The sequence below is a fragment of the Mus caroli genome, unplaced genomic scaffold (assembly GCF_978045245.1).
Source record: "Mus caroli unplaced genomic scaffold, Mus_caroli_1 scaffold_15, whole genome shotgun sequence".
Classification (NCBI taxonomy): domain Eukaryota; kingdom Metazoa; phylum Chordata; class Mammalia; order Rodentia; family Muridae; genus Mus; species Mus caroli.
This window is the reverse complement of record NW_028227270.1, coordinates 58,086,378-58,108,224: the sequence shown is the minus strand read 5'-3', so window position 1 is coordinate 58,108,224 and position 21,847 is coordinate 58,086,378. Positions and strand designations below refer to the sequence as shown.

At 41.4% G+C, this 21,847-nt stretch overlaps 1 protein-coding gene and 1 pseudogene across 1 annotated transcript in view; both read left to right on the top strand.

The window, feature by feature from the left end:
* Nucleotides 1-21,847, top strand: part of LOC110288370 (uncharacterized) — a 145,428-nt gene that overhangs the window by 52,663 nt on the left and 70,918 nt on the right.
* LOC110307687 (zinc finger protein 431-like) lies at nucleotides 20,901-21,281 on the top strand (annotated as a pseudogene).

Sequence of the window (21,847 nt, the reverse complement as noted above, 5' to 3'; positions counted from 1 at the left end):
AACTATCTATAATGAGATCTGGAGTGTCTGAAGTCAGCTACAGTGTCATTATGTATAATAATAATAAATAAATCTCTGGGCCAGAGCAAGCAGGGACTGAGTGAGTGGGGCTGACCAGAGTGAAGCAGAGGTCTGAAAAATTCAATTCTCCACAGCCACATGAAGGCTCACAACCATCTGTACAGCTACAGTGTAGTCATATACATAAAATATATATATAAATCTAATAAGAAAGACTCTGGATAAAAACTGAACTTCCTGTCAACTGTTGTTGCCACCAATGCAATTATTTCAAATGACTGTAGTTACAGGAGTTCAGTTACCTAAAACCAAACAGATGGCCACTCTGAGGCTTTTTATTATTTTCACCATTTAAGATGGGAAAACCCTTCTTTAATCTGGAGGTTTTGGTTGAGAAGAAAAAATCAATCTAGGCCAGAACTTCTGCTGTGAGCCTACATATAAAAAGGATATTGAAGATGGTAGTTCTTTCTCAATCTCTTCTTCCCAAATAATGGCCAGCAAGGTCTTTTTATTTTTATAGCATTAAGGCTCCATCTTTGGAATTCTGATAAACCAGCTGAGACATATAGGCACTACTGTTTTCTTCAAATCTCCGTTGGTACAGTCATTGATTTACTAGTGGGGCCACATTCTGTGAGCCATTCTTATCTATCCACTTTCTGCATAATTAGAGAGATCTATGCTCTGAGTTCTGTTCCCATGGAAAACCTTTACTAATACAGGTATGTTTTTTCACCTTCCCACATAGGAAGACGTGCAGGCTAACAATAGTGCTCCATAGTGATTGGCATCCATCCCCTGCTTTTCTCCCAGGGTTGTCTGGAGTCTCATCTGTAGCAATTGCATATTAGCTGCGGTTTTCCTGATGTCAGTGTAAAATGAGAGAAGCAAACATCACATTTTATGACCCAAAAATCTCTCTTTAATTGTAATTATCCTTGGAACCTATAGTTCATTCTGCTCCAAGTTGAATACTGTACTGTGCAAGGTGTGGCTCTTGATTCCTTGGTGGAGGATGGGACAGAGCGAGGAGGAGGAGAACAGGCGGCGGCCTTGAAGGAGCAGGAAGAAGAAATTCCTGCAGAGTTCTGGATGACAGAAAGATAGGCTATTGTAGGACAGGAGTGAAAGAAAGTCTTGCAGATCTGAAAAGGGTCAGCTCCTGGATAAGAAACCGGAGCTGTGAAGCCCTTTGCTGTTTGCCTTCAGCGCACTATAACCCTAAGGGAGGTGGTCATGTCAATCAAGTCTCACTAACCAATCAGGGCCTCCGGATCGGCCCGCCAATAGAAGTAGAGGCATGTTCTTCTGTGTACCTTGTTCCCCTGCTCTCAGTTCCTTGCAGTTGTGAGCAGGCTGAAAACTTAGTCTGATGTGTTTTGATCTCTGCTGCCAGGGGCCTTAGGGAATTGCCAGCGATCTACAAGGAGGCGACATGGTGAGCACGTGACCACTGCCCTTAACCGGAAGGAGCAGGGAGCTAAGTAGGAGTCGGGGTGATGGGATGCAGGGGACCAGCCCTGGCCATTCTTGGATACTCTTGAGGCAGCAGAGTGGGAAGAGTTTCTGAGGTGACAAGACTTGATCTTCAGAGATATTTAGGGTTGCTGTTTAGTATTAAGACGTTTGCCTATTTTATGTCTCAGTGGCGTTGCAGCTGAAGCGGACCTGCCCGCCCGAGTTCCTTTGAGGCAAGGCTGGAAGCTGCAATCTCTGGCATTTAGAGCCTCCTCTAAAAACAGCAGGGGATTAAGTGAGTAGCCTTTGTTCTATCTCTCAGAAACTGGGCTGCTCTAACTTCCAGCTGTTAGTTGAAGTCACAGGAAGAAAAGTGGGACACTTTTAAACATGTCTTTAATCTTTATTTCCAAGTTCTTCTAAAAAGTTTCCTATGAAAGTTCTCTAAGGCCGGGCGTGGTGGCTCACGCCTTTAATCCCAGCACTTGGGAGGCAGAGGCAGGTGGATTTCTGAGTTCGAGGCCAGCCTGGTCTACCAAGTGAGTTCCAGGACAGCCAGGGCTACAGAGAAACCCTGTCTCGAAAAACCAAAAAAAAAAAAAAAAAAAAAAAAAAGTTCTCTAAGGAAAGGGAGTGGGTGACTAAGTAAAGGAGTCATTGCTAGAGCCTTTCTCTCTTGTCCAGATGCCTCTTGCTTGCTAAGCTTGGGGGAAGTTTGGAGCAATAAACTTCTCTTAAACCAGGAGAAGAGAGCCACCCTCACAGAAGGAAAGACTTTTACAGAAGCAAATATGGATAAACTCACATAAATTCATAATACAAATTCATACACTTTGAGAGGTTAGTTTGATCCAATGTTGTTGAATTTTCAACTAGAGGGGACCCCTTTGCAGATGTGTCCAATCCACTTGCACAGTTACTTCAGCTCAGAGTGTTGAGAAGCTGTGTGTTAGGTTACATCTCTCGGTTGCTAACGTTGCACATAGGGGTGAGATCTAACTGTATCTTCTTATGTTGCTCTCTCTGCCAGGGAATGGCCTGCATTTTTTCAAAGTCAATACGTACATATGGGTCTTTTTTTAAAATTGACAATGTTTATCATTTTAAAGAGTCAATAATTGATTAATTGATTTCACTTTTAAATTTCATTTCCTTTAAATGCATCACTGCTCTTATCTCTTTATTGTTATTATTCTCCAATGTCTCTCAGTTGTTAAAAATTTATAGCCGGGCGTGGTGGCGCACGCCTTTAATCCCAGCACTCGGGAGGCAGAGGCAGGCGGATTTCTGAGTTCGAGGCCAGCCTGGTCTACAAAGTGAGTTCCAGGACAGCCAGGGCTACACAGAGAAACCCTGTCTCGAAAAACCAAAAAAAAAAAAAAAAAAAAAAAAAAAAAAAAATTTATTTTCAGGCTGGAGAGATGGCTCAGTGGTTAAGAGCACCGACTGCTCTTCTGAAAATCCTGAGTTCAAATCCCAGAAACCACATGGTGGCTCACAACCACCCATAAGGAGATCTGATGCCCTCTTCTGGAGTGTCTGAAGACAGCTACAGTGTACTTACATATAATAAATAAATAAGTCTTTTAAAAAATTTATTTTCATTTTTCACAAGTGTTATTTGTCATTTAATTCTGTTTACAGGAATGTATCCTGTACCGCAGGCTCAGCCATCCTACATAGCTGATTATTTCTTTGAACACCCATTCCTGCCTCCGTTGCCCTGTACCGGAGAGTCAGTCCTGCAATTCTACCAGGCTTGGCTTTGACAGGTCATTAAAAGGAAAAATAGGCCACCGATTCAGTGTCCTCCAACCTCTTTGGTTTCTGTTTGGACTTATAAATGAAGAGAAACCTGGGAAAGACTTGAGTTCTATGAATAACTTTGAAAGCAGTGTCATCGGGGTTCAGAAAGGGATCTGACAAAGGGTGTTGAAAGCCTTCCTGCTTTTACATTACCTAACATTAGCCATGGGTAGTGAGGTAATCAATTTTAGATGATTGATAAATGTCCTGACTGGCCATTTTTCCCTGTCCACACACCGGGCTATCAAGAATTTGGAAGAAAATTGAACTTATAGTGAAACACAGTCACTGCAGTAACCCTAGTTATACCAAATAGAATATCTAGGTCAAATGATGTGACCCTTCCTAACAGGACTGTTGTTTTCAATTTCTAAGATAATGTTCATGAGAGAATATAGTTAAGTATACTTGGTATGTTCTAATACAAATCCCTCGTCTATGGAGCACATGGTCATAGAGCCACTTTCAACTTTTTAAATGAATATTTGGGATTATCATTACTTAATTTCCCCCATTTCCTTATGTCTCCAAGGCTTTTTAGAAACCCCTCATTATATTTTGATTCATGGCCACTTTTTGCTTTAACAACAGTTACTGTTTGAACATGACCTATATTGGGCTTCAAGACTTCCCAGCTATGAAGCAAAGGTATGGCTGCCCTGGACATCGAGGGTGTAGGGGAAAGTGCACACAAAGTGCCATGTGACTTGGTATGTACCCCGGACATGCAGGGATAATCAGCGGGGATCCAGGGCAGGAGAGAGAGTGGGAGGGACAAGAGACACAAAGAATGAGAGCAAGTCAATCATACTGATCAAGCTCTGAAAATTTTATTCAGGAGTGGCAATATAAGCATAAGCAAGAGAAGAGCCCGGGGGCTCTCTGAAGGTCAGGTGGCAATCGTCAGTTCCTGGAACTAACGGTCACAGTGTCCTCTTTTCGCATAAACATTCTTACTGTTATGACCACAAATGTTCTCTCAGGATTGTTTATGTAAGCTAGAAAATATCCACAAAGCCATGACTGAGGCCATGGCTCCTGGCAGGTAGGAGAAATAGATGTTCTCTGGGAGACAGCAAGAATTTCTTTTTTTTTTTTTTTTTTTTTTTTTTAGTTTTTTTTTCGAGACAAGGTTTCTCTGTGTAGCCCTGGCTGTCCTGGAACTCACTCTGTAGACCAGGCTGGCCTCGAACTCAGAAATTCACCTGCCTCTGCCTCCCAAGTGCTGGGATTAAAGGTGTGCGCCACCACACCCAGCAAGAATTTCTTTTGAACTACAAATTCCCCAGACTTGGACCTCATCTGCCCCTAGGGTGGAAGTGCAGATTTGGGTAGGCCTGTGCCTTCTGAGTCATTTAATCTCTTCTGACCCAGGGATGCTGCTACTGTCCTAAGGCCCAGGTGTGTGAAGCTAGATAATGATGGACTCTGGGAAGCCACAGCAATCAGTATGACCAGTAGAAAGTATCTTGTGGTTTCTTTCCAGAATTCTTCTCTGATACAGGTCTAGGAAGCTCTGCAGTAGACTTCAAGCTATACCATGCTGAGTGTGTCATCCACTGTTTCATAACCAGGAAGAGAAGAGCAGATTGGCTGAGCTTTCAGAATCTGTTCTGGTGGGGCAGGGATGGACTATGTATGGTTCTGTTCATTCATATGGTCACCTGGGCAGGGGCCCTTGGTTTGAGCCTTCCTGAGTTTGGATTTCATGGGGAAGGGGAAAGGTCTGCAGTCCTGGCAGTGGAAAGCTGTAGTGCTTACAAAATCACTATCCAGAGAAGACGCACAGGTATTGCTTTTGTTATGAAGTTAGAAGATAATTTCTAAGACTGAAAGTCTGATTTCTAGGACTTGTGAACATTGCATTTCACATTTTGGTTTGCAGGATAAATTTTACAAATAGTTTAGAAACTGATAGAAAGAGGTGACAGGAAACATTCCTGGGAGAAAGATCAGTAGTAACTGGGCAGTAAGAAATATTACAGTTAGGGAGCAGTTTGAGTTATGTTTGTGGGGCTTGTGAATCTGTTTTTTTTTTTTTTAATTTTTACACACATACAATCACAGGTAACAATGGAAAATGATACTATGTCTGGCAACGTTTCCTTAAGTGTTTGATAAAAACTTGACTATATTTTGTGCATTTGTTTATGGCTATTTCTCTTCATTCCCTCATTATGTCACCAACACTGCACACAGTCTTGATTGTTGTATCTTTGTGTCTTATTGTGTCAGTGTGTTTTCTATTTCTCTATAATCCTGTTGAGAACTCTGTGTTCTAGATCATGGCACATACCCTGGGATCAGCTTTTCTGTTTTATTTTTATTTTATTATTTTAAGTCATTTTTTTAAAAGATTTGTTTGTTTGTTTATTTATTTATTTATTTATTTATTCATTCATTATATGTAAGTACACTGTAGCTGTTTCAGACACACCAGAAGAGGGCATCAGATCTCATTATGGATGATTGTGAACCACTATGTGGTTGCTGGGATTTGAACTCAGGACCTTCGGAAGAACAGTCAGTGCTCTTAAGCTTGGAGCCATCTCTCCAGCCCAGCTTTCTGTTTTAAATGGTTAAAATTTTTATTTGGATTTTTAAAAAAATCTATGTTGATGTTTACATCCAGACAGAGATTCAAAATGTGAGCTCTCTGCTCTTGTTGCCATGTGCTTACATTGTCATAATGGACTCTAATCCTTTAGAAGTGTAAGTCCAATTTAATGCTTTCATGTATAATTTGCATTGGCTATGGTATGTTTTATGACAGCACTAAAAGTTAACTATACAGAAGGATTGTGTGATGGATCAGAACACAGTAAATCTCCCTTTCCAACTACAGAAACCAGATTTTCTTCTACATCTAGCTCTAGAGCAGTCCAATTCTTCTGAGGGTTGGAATGATCCCAGGATTGACAAGTCTAGGCTGCTATGAAGAAGCAATTCTGTTAAGAAAATTCTCCTTTACCACGAACCAGACCGACATCAAATGAATTCTCAGCTCCCTCTTCTATAGAATATTCTACTGCTAGGAATGTTTGTCCAACAGCACATAATTAAATATATACTGCTATCTATTATACTTTTAATATGTATTATACATTATAGTATGCTTATTGAATCAAAGTCACTGGGATTCTAAATGAGACTCTGAAACAAAGTAAATAATAAAAATTGTATTTGTGATAGGCTGGCAGATTCTAAGTTTTCTCCTTTTACAAATTAATCATAATGTTAAAATTTGATTCCAAGTTAAAAGTCACCTTTTTTTGTTGACATGTTCTTCATCAATAAACTTGTGATTTCCACATCGTAAATGGTTTCCAGGGTTCCTGGTATGTTTTGATAACTCCGTGATAGTTAACTAAGTTACTAACTGAAAAAGATACTACTTTGAGGGCTGGAGAGATGGTTCAGTGGTTAAGAACACTGGCTGCTTTTCCAGAGGTCCTTAGTTCAATTCCCAGCAACCACATGGTGACTCACAATCGTTTGTAATGAGATCTGATGCCCTCATCTGGTGTGTCTGAAGAGACGGACAGTGTACTCATACACTTAAAATAAATCTTTAGAAAAAACAAGATTCTACTTTTATAAGCACATGCTCTGTACCTAGGCCTTAAGCTTGACTATAAAAGCACTCCCCTGCTTTTTAAAATAAGTACATTATTATTATTATTATTATTATTATTATTATTTGGGAGGGGGTTTCAAGACAGGGTTTCTCTGTGTTGTCCTGGCTGTCCTGGAACTCACTCTGTAGACCAGGCTGGCCTCAAACTCAGAAATCTGCCTGCCTCTGCCTCTCAAGTGCTGGGATTAAAGGCATGTACCACCACTGCCCAGCTTAAATTAATTTTTTTACTTATTCACTTTCATTTCTGCTCACTGCCCTCCTCCCAGTCACTCCCTCCCATAATCCTTTCCCCATTTTTCCTCCCCTTCTTCTCTGAACCAGTGGGGGCCTCCATGTGTATCCCCCCTACCCTGGTACTTCAAGACTCTGGGAGGCTAGCCACTTCCATTCCCACTGAGGCCAGACAAGGCATCCCAGCTAGAACATATCCCACTTGGAGGCTACAGCTTTTAGAATATCCCCCACTCCATTTATTCAGGACCCACATGAAGACCAAATTGCACATCTGTTACATACTTGCTGGGAGGTCTAGATCTAGCCCGTGTATGTTCTTTGGTTGATGGCTCAGTCTCAAAGAGCTCCAAGGTTCCAGGTTAGCTGATTCTGTAGGCCTTCCTGTGGAGTTCTATTCCATTAGGGACTGCATTCCTTCCTCCTATTCTTCCATAAGTGTCCTCAAGCTCCATCTACTGTTTGGCTGTGGGTGTAAACCTCTATCAGAGTCAGTTGGTGGGTGGAGTCTCAGAGGACAGCTATGCTGGACTCCTTTTTGCAAGCATGACAGTATCATTAATAAGGACAGATACTTGAACATGGGATGGATCTCAAGCTTGGCTGGTTTATTGGTTGGTAATTCCCTCAGTCCCTGCTCCATCCCCAATCCATGCATTTTTCTAGGCAGGATAAATTTGAGGTGGAAAGTCTTGTGGGTCCGTTGGTTTCTTTATCTCTCTAGGAGATAAAGGCGGCAGTCTTCCAAGGCTTCAAATCTACAATGCTATGAGTCACAGCAAGGACATCCCCATTGATTCACAGGTGCCTCCCCTATCTCAAGTCTCCCTCTCTTCCTAGTGATGCCCCTTCCCCACCCCTAGGTGGTTGCAGATTTGCATTCATTCTCCTGGTCATCTGGCCATACCCTCTGCCCCTCTTCACTTCTGACCCTGAACTGCTCCCCACCCAAGTCCCTCCCTATTCTCTCTCCCACCTTTATTTTTCTAGTGATCTATGGATCATTTGTGCTCCTAAAGCCCTATTGCTTGTTAAAGAGTGGAACTTTCCTGCAAATGGTAGAAGGAGCTGCAGGCAAGGATGATATACCTATTTGGCCATCCAACACAACAGGATCAGTCCTGGTACCATATACACACAACCGTTATAAATGCACTCAACAAGTTTTATTCATATATTTGAGCAGTCATAGTCACACATATGTATAAAGGAAGAAAGAAGTGGGGAAATATTTGGGATAAAGAAATGACAAGGAATTGGGTAAATTGTTGCAGGATATTAGATTATATTTCATAGAAAACCTAATTGGTAGCCACAGCTTCTGGTTGCAGCCTACATATTAAAAGGGCATTGAACATGGTTGATTTTCTCTTTTTCTGCTTGTCCTACTCTGGCTAGCAAAATCATTTTATTTTTTTCTGGCATAAGAGGCTCCTTCTTGCCAGGCAGTGGTAGCACACACCTTTAATCCCAGCACTTGGGAGGCAGAGGCAGGCAGATTTCTGAATTCGAGGCCAGCCTGGTCTACAGAGTGAGTTCCAGGACAGCCAGGGCTTTACAGAGAAACCCTGTCTCGAAAAACCAAAACCAAAACCAAAACCAAAACCAAAACCAAAACCAAAACCAAAACCAAAAAAAGGCTCCATCTTTGAAATTCTGATATATATTGAAGACCGGCTGAGACATCCAGGCACAAGGACTGAACCACTACTGGATTCTTCAAGTTTGCATTGGTAGATAGCCATTGTTTGTTCAGTTGAACCACATCCTGTGAGCTATTTTTATATATCCATCTTCTGCATACACAGAGATCCATGCCATCAGTTCTGTTCATATAGAGACTTTAAACTAGTACAGCTGAGTTTCTTCACACTGAGCAAGATGTGCTGGCTAACAATATTGCTATAGAGTGGTTTTCGTGTTTCCTGCTATTCTCCCATGGTGGTTTAGAGTCTCATAGGTAGCAGGTAAAGAGTAGTTGCAGTTTTCCTGATACCACTGTGAACTCACTAAACCAAATATATTCTGTTTCCTAGAATCTCTCTTTAATTGTTAGAACAGTTCTGCCTGTGGATTTGATAGTTCACTCAGATGCAAGTTGAATAATAGACTGTGCAAGTTATCCACCTTGATTCCAGGAGGAAGAAGAGGAAATGCCTGCTGAGTGCTAGAAAACAGAAAGATAGGTTATGGGAGGACAAGCACAAGTGCTACTGAAACGCAAATCTTTTTGGATCTGGAAAGGGTCAGCTCCTGGTAGAATCCTGGGCCCTAAAACTCTATGGTGTGTGCCATCAGCACACTCTAACCCCAAGGAAGGTGCTCATGTCATTCAAGAGTCACTGGCCAATCAGGGCCTCCAGGCAGGTCCTCTTAACAGGAGAAGAGGAGGGTTCTTCCGGGTGCTTTGTGCCATGCTGCAGGTTCAGCTCCATTGCTGAGTAGGCTGGAATTGTTGGTTTGATTACTCTGATCTCTGTTGCTGCGCAAGCTCCCGAGTCACAACATGGTGAGCATATGATTGCTGCTTCTAACTAGATGGACCAGAGGGATTAGCAGCGGGAGCTGTGGTGGTGGACCCTACCATGTGCTGGGTGGGAACCAGTGGCCAGATGCAGCCACTTCTGGGATTTCTTGTGGTCGCAGCCATTCTATTTACTCTGCGGTAGCATCCGAGTAACTTCGTTATGGGAGCTGCATCTGCACAAACCATTTGGTCTTGTGTGTAGAAATATCCTTGGTAGGTTGCCGAATTAAGAGAAGGCCACATTCTCTGGTTTGTTCTAGAAATTGTGACTTTGACATTTAACATTAAATGTAAGATCCATTTGGAGTTAATTTTGTGGCAATTGTAAACCCCATGTCATGTGCTGGGTAGCACTCCAATATTAAGCTGTGATGAGAAGAGTAGAATCAATGACCTAAGGGATTTTCAGTGCTTAGGAAAGAGTCACACCACAAAGAATTTACCTGAGGGAGGATTGCCTCTAAAACAGGTTACAGGTAAGCAGTATGCAAACCTGGTATCTTAAAGATTGGGATGCTAAGATACACATGTTTGTTCACCAGGATTATCCAGAAATGTGGCTCCAGATCAAAACAAAGGAGACAACCCTAGATTAACAACTAGCCACTAGGCCCTTCCACAGATCAAAAACCAGGTCTCGCTGGGCGGTGGCGGCGTACGCCTTTAATCCCAGCACTTGGGAGGCAGAGACAGGCGGATTTCTGCGTTCAAGACCAGCCTGGTCTACAAAGTGAGTTCCAGGACAGCCAGGGCTACACAGAGAAACCCTGTCTCGGAAAAAAAAAAAAAAAGAAGAAGGAGGAGGAGGAGCTATCAATCTTGTAGAAGAAGGAGGAGAAGGAGGAGGAGGAGCTATCAATCTTGTAGGTTTCCCTAAGAACATGATGTATTGGTAAAAACACAGAGCTCCTTTTCTAAAACCAGGCATATGATTGGGAGTGCTGGTAATGGTCTGGGGCCAGGCTCTTTGGAGGGGAGTTTCTTCAGATTCCGAGAATCCAGCCTTTCCTACCACAGGGCACTTATTTTATCAGTTCTGAGAACACTGTAGGCATGGCCAGCAATGTTGGTGAGTTATCCTGTGTTTCCCTCCCCAGCACTGTTTGATTAGATTACTCCTTAGTCTGTCCCATTACATGGTAGTTTCTTAGTCTCCCGCTTCTTTTCATTCCCCACCCCCACCCCCTGTCAGTAGCATGAATGCTGCTATTCTTTGGGGTTTTTTGTTTGTTTGTTTGGTTGGTTGGTTGATTGGTTGGTTGGTTTTTCGAGACAGGGTTTCTCTGTGTGGCACTGGCTGTCCTGGAAAAAACTTTGTAGACCAGGCTGGCCTTGAATTTAGAAATCTGCCTGCGTCTGCCTCCCAAAGGCTGGGATTAAAGGCGCGCGCCACCACAGCTGCTGGGCAAATGCTGCTTTTCTTAAGCTTACTTAGCATAAGCCTTAGCTCCTGGCCACCTCACTGCAGGTTTTCTGCTTTCTGCCTTCTACTTTCCCTATCTTTGCATTCTCTAAGACCTTCCACTTAGAACCCTTAATGCTGAATGACCTGCTGTTTCAGGACACTAGTATACTTAAGAGATATTTCTGGATTATCTTTGCTATGTAAATCTCCCATCTGCCTAAGTGGCTAGATCAGCAGTAGTCTCCAGTCCATCTGTAAATTGTTGATAGCATAACCTGGGGTGAGAATATAAAAGACACATAAGGATGACAGCGCATGTGGGATGCAAAATATTTTTTAGCCTAGCTTCTCTTTCAGCCTTAACCAGAGCTAGATGAATGCTATTTCTATAGAGGTTTTTTTTCTTTTTCTTTTTCTTTTTCTTTTTCTTTTTTTTTTTTTTTTTTTCCGAGACAGGGTTTCTCTGTGTAGCCCTAGCTGTCCTGGAACTCACTCTGTAGACCAGGTAGCCCTCGAACTCAGAAATCCGCCTGTCTCTGCCTCCCAAGTGCTGGGATTAAAGGTGTACACCGCCACTGCCTGGTAAGATTTTTTTTTTTTTTTGGTTTTTCGAGACAGGGTTTCTCTGTATAGCCCTGGCTGTCCTGGAACTCACTTTGTAGACCAGGCTGGCCTCGAACTCAGAAATCCGCCTGCCTCTGCCTCCCGAGTGCTGGGATTAAAGGCGTGCACCACCACGCCCGGCTAGATTTTTTTAAATTAATATTTTAATTATGTGTTAAGATTTCTTGCCTGGGAAAGCACACTAATTCTAGAACAGCGGGATTTTCAGCCCATTACAAAAATGTTTGTGATACAAGCTATATTGCCTAAGAGGGCACTGATCCCAAAATCTTCCCAGGGCAATGACCTTATTTTCATCTTGATTAAATTTTCTTTGTTGTTGTTGTTGTTGTTGTTTTCGAGACTGGGTTTCTCTGTGTATCCCTGGCTGTCCTGGAACTCACTCGTAGACCAGGCTGGCCTCGAACTCAGAAATCCACCTGTCTCTGCCTCCCAAGTGCTGGGATTAAAGGCATGCGACACCATTGCCCAGCTTCTTTTGGAATTTTAATGGAGATTTTGTTGAATCTGTAGATTGCTTTTTCACTTGCTTTTTTTAAAAATAAAATTTATTCCAACATGTTTTATATTATTTGAGGCTATTGTGAAGGATGTTGTTTACTTGATTTCTTTCTCAATCTGCTTGTCATTTTTCATAGGAGGGCTACTGATTTTATTTGGATTAATCTTGTATCCAGCCACTTTCTTGAAACTGTAGGAGATTGGTAGAATTTTTTTTTGTCATGTCATCCTCCAACTAGGATACTTTGACTTCTTCCTTTCCAAATTATATCCCCTTGATCTCTTTCAGTTGTCCTATTGGTCTGGCTAGAACTTAAAAGTACAATACTGAATAGATATGGAAAGAGTAGATGTTTTTGTCTTGTTTATGATTCTAGTGAAACTGCTTTGTCCTTTTCTCTGCATTTAATTTGATGTTGGCTATAGAACTGTTGTCAATTTCTTGTATTATATTTAGATGGGTCCATTGTATCCCTGCTCTCTTTAAGACCTTCGTCATGAAGCAGTGTTGGATTTTGATGTAGGCTTATTTGGTGTCTAATGAGATGATTCTGTGGCTTATTTCTGTCTGGTTATTTATATGGTGATGCATCTATGTCCATGGAGTAAATTGGTCTTTTTTGTTAAGTCAGCATATGATTTGGGAATCATGGTTAATTTTGGATTTATAAAACAAATTGTGTATGCTTCATTTTGTTTCTATTTTGTAGAATACTTCGAGCAGTATTGACAGTAAGTCTTCTTTTGAAAATCGGATTGAATTCTGCACTAAAAGCATCCCTCACTGGGCTTTTTGGTTTTGGGTCTTGTTATGAATTCTTCCATTTACTAGGGGTTGTAGGTCTATTTAAGTTGGCTATATTATATTGATTTAACATTTGTAAGTTCTACCCAGTGAGCCAATAATGTGTATGTGAATATATATTGATTAAATTTTGTTGACATCTGTTTTAATAGATGTTGAACTAGCTATACCAGCTTTTTTCTTAGGTCCATTTGCTTCAAATATATTGTTCCAGCCCTTTATTTTGAGGTAATGTCTATCCTTGACTTTGAACTGTATTTTTTGTAGGCAGTAGAAGGATGGATCCTGTTTTTTTAACTTCCATTCTGTTAATCTGTGTCTTTTTATTAGGGCACTGGGACCTTTGATACTGAAAGACAGCAACGAGCAATTGTTGTTAATGCCTGTTATTTTACTTTTATTTGTGGTGGTGCAAGTAGTGGATTGTGTTGTGGTGTGTGTGTGTGTGTGTGTGTTTGCGTGTGTGTGCGTGTGTGTATTGGAGTTCTCCTTCTAGTAGCTTTTGTATGGTTTTTTTTGTAGATAGATACTGTTAAAGTTGACTTTATCATGGAGTGTCTTATTTTCTCTATTCATGATTTTTGAACGTTTTCTGGGTATAGTAATCTGGTCTGAATTCTGGATTCTTTCCTTTTTTTTTTTTTGGTTTTTCGAGACAGGGTTTCTCTGTATAGCCCTGGCTGTCCTGGAACTCACTTTGTAGACCAGGCTGGCCTCAAACTCAGAAATCCGCCTGCCTCTGCCTCCCGAGTGCTGGGATTAAAGGCGTGCAAAACCACGCCTGGCTATATGAGTTTGCAGCACATTTTCCCAAGTCCTAATGGCTTCTAGAGTCTCCATTGAGAAAACGGGTCTAATTCTAATAGGTCTGTTTTTTATCTTACTTGAACTTCTTCCTTTGAAACTTTTATTTTTATTCTTTTAAATATTTATTTATTTATTTTATATATATGAGTGCACCATTGCTCTTTTCAGACACACCAGAAGAGGGTATCAGATCCCATTACAAATGGTTGTGAGCTGCCATGTGGTTATAGGAATTAAACTCAGGACCTCTGGAAGAGCAGTCAGTGCTTTTAACCACTAAACCATCTCTCCAGCCCCTGTTTATTTATTTTTAATTGCTTCTATTACTATTTTCAAGTCTTGAACAGTTTTTTTTGTTTGTTTGCTTCAACTGTTCGTTTTTTCAGCTTGACTTAAAATATTTGTTGGTGCCCTTTAACTGTATTTGTGCTTTCTTGACTTTCTTGGAGATATTATTTTCTCCAATTGTTTGTTTGTGTTTTCCTGTGTTTCTTTCAGGGATTTATTTCCTCTTTAAGGACCTCTATCATCTTTATGTATTTGGTTTTAAAGATTTCTTCTTTTTTCTTTTTTAAAGATTTATTTATTATTAGAGATAAGTATACTGTAGATTGTGGGGAATTGGGCTATGCACAGACAGGCTGGTCTTCAGTTGAGCTGAGGTCTGAACCCCAAAGGGTGATAATTCACCTTCATGACACGGTAGGTGTTCCCTTACGTTCCTGGAACTCTGGCTCCTGCCTAAGTTACCGCCCTCTCTCCCCAGCCCCCCACAAGAGAAGCCTGGCTAGAAGTAACATAGACAATGGCCCAAGCTTCTGACCTTCAGGCTAAACTCCTCCCCAGTTACCTAGCAACAGTAAAGACTGTAAAAAGGGCTGTTCAGGCCCTGCTTGCCCTCTCACTACTCTCCTATTCTTGCCCCTCACTCTCACCCCCTCTCTCTCCTCTCTCGTCTTCTCTCCTCTCTCCCTCTTACTCTCTTTCTCTCTAGCCTTCTCTCTCTCTCTCTCTGCCTTTCTACCATAAAGCCCTAAAACCATAGACAGTCTCTGCTCATTAAGGCTGCGCTCACTCTCGCCAGTGTTGGGAACCTCTCTTCCCTCATCCTTCTCTCCCATAACCCTGGTGGCTTTAGCAAAGTAGCCCGGGGCTCCCAGGTAGGGCTGCCTCTTAGCCCCCACCCCCACACCCCAAGAGTGGGTCAGAGGCTTAGATGCCCTCCCGGGGTTGAGTGGAAAGCGTCTGGCAGCCCTCCCATGCCTGACTGACCAGAGCATGGGTGGAACTCTGGCGGGGTGTGGGTCTTCCCTTCCCCTCTTCCCCAGGGCCCCTGTTTTTAGTTCCCAACAGTAGCTGTCTTCAGACACACCAGAAGAGGGTGTCAGATCTTATCATGGGTGGTTGTGAGCCACCATGTGGTTGCTGGAATTTGAACTCATGACCCTCGGAAGAGCAGTCAGTGCTCTTACCCTCTGAGCCATCTTGCCAGCCCCAAGGATTTCTTCTTGTTCTTCAGATTTGTTGGTGTGCCAGCTAGTTTTGTGTCCACTTGACACAGGCTGGAGTTATCACAGAGAAAGGAGCTTCAGTTGGGGAAATGCCTCCATGAGCTCCAGCTGTAAGGCATTTTCTCAATTAGTGATCAAGGGGGGAGGTCACCTTGTGGGTCGTGCCATCTCTGGGCTGGTAGTCTTGGGTTCTATAAGAAAGCAAGCTGAGCAAGCCAGGGGAGGCAAGCCAGTAAAGAACATCCCTTCATGGCCTCAGCATCAGCTCCTGCTTTCTGACCTGCTTGAGTTCCAGTCCTGACTTCCTTGGTGATGAACAGCAGTATGGTAGTGTAAGACGAATAAATCCTTTCCTCCCCAACTTGCTTCTTGGTCATGATGTTTTTGTCCAGGAATAGAAACCCTGACTAAGACAGTTGGTATATTCAGGACCTGTTGTGGTAGGATACCATGGTTCTATTGGTGACATATTTCTCAGCTGTTATTGATTATGTCCCTAGCTGACATTTATGCATCTGTGTTCAGTGTTTTAGGTATTTATAGGTCTAGGTTCTGAATTCTGGATTTGACTGGTTTAGAAAAATAGTTTTACCCTAGACTTCTGTTTGTTGTCTGTATTTTAGAGAGGGTGATGGGGATTGTGTTTTTTACTGTCCTGTTGGGCTGTTGTATCCACAGGGCAATGCTTGCTGGTGTTGGATGGTTGGGGAAGGGTAAGAGGGCTCCTCAGGAGGTATGAACAGTGGGGATGAAAAGTTGCCTCTGGTGTTGTATTCCAGTGTTAGGGGCAAATATGAAGAATGTGTCTAGGGTAACAAAAAATGTGGTAGGTTGGTGGATACCCTGCCTGGTCTTTCAGCAGGCATGACATGGTGTTGGCTGAGCAGGGGCTGTCTGCCCAGAGTTAGGGGCTTGGACACAGAGATGGGCAGAAAGAGAAGAGTACATGGGCAAAGGTTGGTGATTTCTATAAAGGGTAAGGACAAGGGACGAGGAAGATGCAGCACTGGGGTCAACCTGAGTATTGAGTCTCAGATAACAGTGGAGATTGTACACAGGCCTCCAACCTTGTCCCATACCCCACATCTAAATACTGACACTTCAGGTTCCCAGGAACAGTTTCTTCATTTCTTTATTTAGATTTTTGTTGTTATTAATCTGTGAAAGGCCTTTTCTTTGTTGAGTAAAAAGGACTAAGTGGACTGTACAAGTCACTCATGAAGTATTCTTAATGGGGATGACCTAAGTTCAGATACCAAAACCCATCCTGGGAGGCTAATAACAACCTGCTCCTCTACATCCAGATGATCCGACTCCCTCTTCTTTGGTGTCTTACCTGTATACAAATGGAAGACCTTCTCTAACTCACATACAAATACACACATGAAAATGATAATAGACTTGTTTTTCAAAAGTGCTTATGCCTTATTGGTAGGGTACAAGAAACACTGAAGGAAGATCCCAGATTCCAATAGTTTGCAATGGTAAAGATTCTTTATTCTGCAGAAATTACCAGCATGCTTGGATCAACCATTTGTCAAAATGGTGACTCCAGGGAAGGCGCAGAAGTCCTTTATAGGAAATTAAAAGAAAAGGTTAGGTAATCTAAAACTTCATTGGTGGGTACAGAGGAAGTTACATGGTTCAGTTTCTGATTGGCTGCTATATTAGCTTTACTATATTTGGTGAGGCCTTGAGCAAATTTCATGAACTGATTCAGCTCCAGCCTAGTTATTATCTTTGGTCAAATGTTCTAGGAACTGACTCAGCTCTGAGGTTATTTTTTGTCAGAGTTATCAATACTTAACAGCCCATTGTCAGGAGGTCTGTATGAGGAGCTTCATTTGCTTTCCTGGGAAACTGAGACTTTTGTTTGTGTGTTTGTTTGTTTTTAAGAATTATTTATAATTATAGATAAGTACACTGTTGCTGTCTTCAGCTGCACCAGTAGAGGGCGTCAGATCTCATGATGGGTGGCTGTGAGCCACCATGTGGTTGCTGGGATTTGAACTCAGGACCTCTGAGCCATCTCACAAGCCCCAGGGATTTTTTTTTATGTTTAAGATTTTACCTCTCATTATAAAGAATTGGTGCAAACAGCTTTTGGTGTTTAATACAAATCATACACTGTTTTTTGTTTTTTTGGGGTTTGTTTGTTTGTTTGTTTGTTTTTGTTTTTTTTTTTGTTTTGTTTTTTGAGACAGGGTTTCTCTGTATAGCCCTGGCTGTCCTGGAACTCACTTTGTAAACCAGGCTGGCCTCGAACTCAGAAATCCACCTGCCTCTGCCTCCCAAGTGCTGGGATTAAAGGCATGCGCCACCATGCCCGGCTTCACTGTTTAAAAAAAAAAAAAAAAAAACTGTTATTCAAGAAGATCATCACAATTAAAATGAAGGCCCTTACTCTGAAATGGAAGCTTAAGAAGGTGCCATAATAGTAAAACTCTGTCCTGCTAGCCTTTCAATTAGTGGAAGCAGTAGGCAAAATGATTTCTAGTTCCAAGGAGCAACTTTATATGAAGCCTGCTACAACTGTGGTCCAAACATGATGGGGTCCATCCTTATTTAGAAGCTAAACTCGACAGGATCACCCATGTTGTGCTGGTCCTAGAAACAAGAATGATGCAAAATGTAAGGTCACAGATGCTTGTTCTGTGGTTTCAGTTCAGCACTGTTCCAGTCATCTGTGTTTGGCAGAGTCAGATCCCTAATTAAGAGAGCGTGAGGGCTGGAGAGATGGCTCAGCGGTTAAGAACACTGGCTGTTCTTCTAGGGGACCTGGGTTCAATTCCCAGCAACCACATGGCAGTTCACAACTGGCTGTGATACCTGCCCCAGGGGATCTGACACCCCCACCACGCCCCCCCCCAGATATACATGTAGTCAAATCACCAAAATACATAAAAGTAAAAATAAATAAATAAAAAATTATTAAAAAAAAAAAAGAGAGAGAGCGTGAGAGTTCATTGTCTGAAGCCCTGAAGATGAAGCCTCAGTTTCACACTGAGATCCCAAGATGTTGAGATTCACAAGCTATGAGGCATCTGCCTTACATGGCTGTATATAGGGAGTGGAACTAACCAAACCAAGAGATGTATGAGAAATTGTAGGGATAGGGCCATCTAAGCTCTTTACAATTGGAGCTGCATGTGTCTGAGAAAGCCACAGGATTTGGTGTTTGCCCTTCTGAGTTACTTGCCTGGCTACAATCTTCCCTATGTGCATATCCTTGTCTATTGTAAAGGGAAGGAATATTCTGTGTCATTGCATGTTATAAAAATATAACTTGGGGGCTGGAGAGATGGCTCAGTGGTTAAGGGCACTGACTGCTGTTCCAAAGGTCCTGAGTTCAAATCCCAGCAACTACATGGTGGCTCGCAACCATCTGGAATGGGATCTGATGCCCTCTTCTGGTGTGTCTGGAGGAAGCCACAGTGTACTCATATACATAAATAAATAAATACTTCATCTTGCTCCCACTAGCTGCCTGCCACAGGAAGCCCCTAGGCACTGATCTGTGAGTACAGATTTAAAAAAAAAAAAAAAAAAAAAATATATATATATATATATATATATATATATATATATATATATATATAACTTGTTTTCTGACCTTACAAGTTGTATCAGTCCAATGTTACCTTGAGTAAGTAAAGAGACTTTGGACATTTGAACAGTATAGTGACTATTGCAGAATTTGAGGATCATTGAAGTTGAACTATATGCATTTTCATCATGGAATGAATATGAGCCTATTGTGACCAGGGTTCAACAATGCAGTTAATTGAATCAGAAAGCTCCCAGATAGGATGATGTCTTTGAACATTTGTTTCTCCTTGATGGCTTTCCTTAGGGAGAATATGGAAGCTTTTGTGGAATAAGCCTTTCTAGACGCAATTCCTTCTCAGGATGGGAGTTGAGTGTCTGTAGACAAAACCCATCTCCTGTTCTTTGAGTCTACTGTGTTGTGGTTGAAAATGATCCTTCAGTCTCCTTCTCATGCTGTCATGCCTTCACCACAATAGACTCTCTCCATAAATCACTCAAGATACAGTAGCAGCAATTCAGTGCTAAGCTATTTTGCTAGCCCAATACTATTATATTTTTTAACTATGGTGTTTTTCGTTTTAAAGACAATGTTTCTCTGGGTAGATTGGCTGTCCAGAAAGTAGGCCTGTAGATCAGGCCGACCTTGAATTTAGAGATCCCTCTGATTCTGGCCTCAAAGTGCTGGGATAAAGACTGGGCCAACATGCTTGGGTTTTTTGTTTGTTTGTTTGTTTGTTTTGTTTTTATGATTTTATATTATTGGCTGATGGACCTGGAATATAGAGTTGTTGTTGTTTTTTTTAACATGTCAAACATGTGCTGTTCTGCTGAGTTGAGCTTCACTGACATCTTGATTTTTGAAATTTGCTTGAGAGTATCATTCTGTTTCCCAGAATGACATGCATTCATGATATTATTACTGCTTGAAACTTCTGATCATTGGAATGCAGTTTTATGACATTCTTCCTATCTTTTTTGTTTGTTTTGAATTTATGTAGAAAGGCAGAGTATTTTGCCTGTGTGCATGAATGCAGGCCTCAGACCTCCTGAAATTGGAATAATGGATAGTTGTGAGCCACATATATTTACAGGCGATTGAGCTCAGTTATTTGTAGAACCTGCAAGAGCTCTTCACTGCTGAGACATCTCTCCAGTTTCCTAAGTTGTTTCCACAAGTTCGCCATTAACATTGCTACTGTTTTCATCTGTTTGATTGTAACTGTTTAAAATACCCTTTTGGTAATATCTTATTACTGTAACAGTTTGAACTGAGACACTTCAGGTTTCTAGAAGATGTATACAGAACTGGAGTGGATGTATCATATTTTAAAAGATTTATTTATTTACTATTATATGTAAGTACACTGTAGCTGTCTTCAGACACCCCAGAAGAGGGCATCAGATTTCATTACAGGTGGTTATGAACCACCATGTAGTTGCTGGGATTTGAACTCAAGACCTTCGGAAGAACAGTCAGTGCTCTTAACTGCTGAGCCATCTCTCCAGCCCTCTTCCTACCTTTTTGATTTGTGTTCTTGATTCTTGCAGGGGAGACAGTATCTTACCATGTACCTTTTGGTGTCCTAGACCTCATTACATACACCATGCTGGCATCCAATTAAACGAGCTACTCCTGCCTCTGTCTACTAAATGCAGAGATGAAGGGTCTGAGCCATTAGAGACCCACCTTGCTGTTTATTTTTGTAATTAATAATTGTTCTTATAATTTCTCTGATGTGTGATAAGTATTATTGATTTGATTGCACACCCCCTTCTCTTTGTGTCTGTTAATGGGCATTTCCCTTCCGAGGTTATACCTCATTCAAAGGGCGCAGAAATGACAAGTGAACCTCATCATCTAGGTTTCTTCTAAAATTACTTGGTAGTTTCATTAGAACTTCTGTGTTAGGAAATGTGTAGGAGAAGAACTAGTATTATTTGAACATACTGTCAATGAAGTATGCATGTCCAGTGTTATCATTTCCATGCTTTAAAAAAATGACATATAAGGGATGTTCTAGAATGCAGTGACTTATGAGGACGTGCATGTGAACTTCACTCGGGAAGAGTGGGCTTTGCTGGATCCGTCTCAGAAGAAGCTCTACAAAGATGTCATGCTGGAGACCTACAGGAACCTCAATGCTATAGGTAAGACTGAATTTTCTTTCCAGTTTTAAAATAAGGGACAACCGTTTCTTTCTTTGGATGCTCTTTTATAGTTTCAACTGAGGAGGAAGAGGAATGACCCTAAGTTTCACTGAAGATAGTAACTTAAATACTGCATAATTTCAAATATTATATCATACACTTTCTGGCACTGTATTTTAGGCTTTAATTGGGAAGACCACAATATTGAAGAACATCGTCAGAGTTCTAGAAGACATGGAAGGTAATTACCATGTGCAAACTCGTACAAAGATGCTTCTGAAGAATTTTTATTATGTCCTGGAAGTTTTAAGGAAAAGCAAGCGTGTAACCCTTTAAGTATACTGATGATTATTAAATTTTCATAAAACCATGTAATTCAATTGCAGGTATCTGAATTTCCTTTGTGAGGCATTCCTTAAGAAAGGAGACATGGAAACAATGCCTTATCATATATCACCATCTGAATCATAGACCTTTTAGAGTTACATTTTAAAGGTGCCCATCCATTCATTTCTTCTCATACTACCCCTGATACTATAAAAGCTATACATATCGAAAAGGTGAAAAATGTATGTCTAAGAAATTTTAGCAAGCAAATAGTATATAGTAAAGCTGGTGTTACTCACATACTTGTAGTGATGTTGCTAAGTTTAGTGAGGGGGCAGTTTATGAGAGGTAGCAAGGCTGTTGTGGAGTAACCTTTATCCTTATACCACATGTGTTATAAGGAACAAAAAGTCAAACTGTGTGAATTCAATGTGGAATCCTTTTATTTCTTAGTCTTCCTTTCATAAGTATAACCTTTCTCACA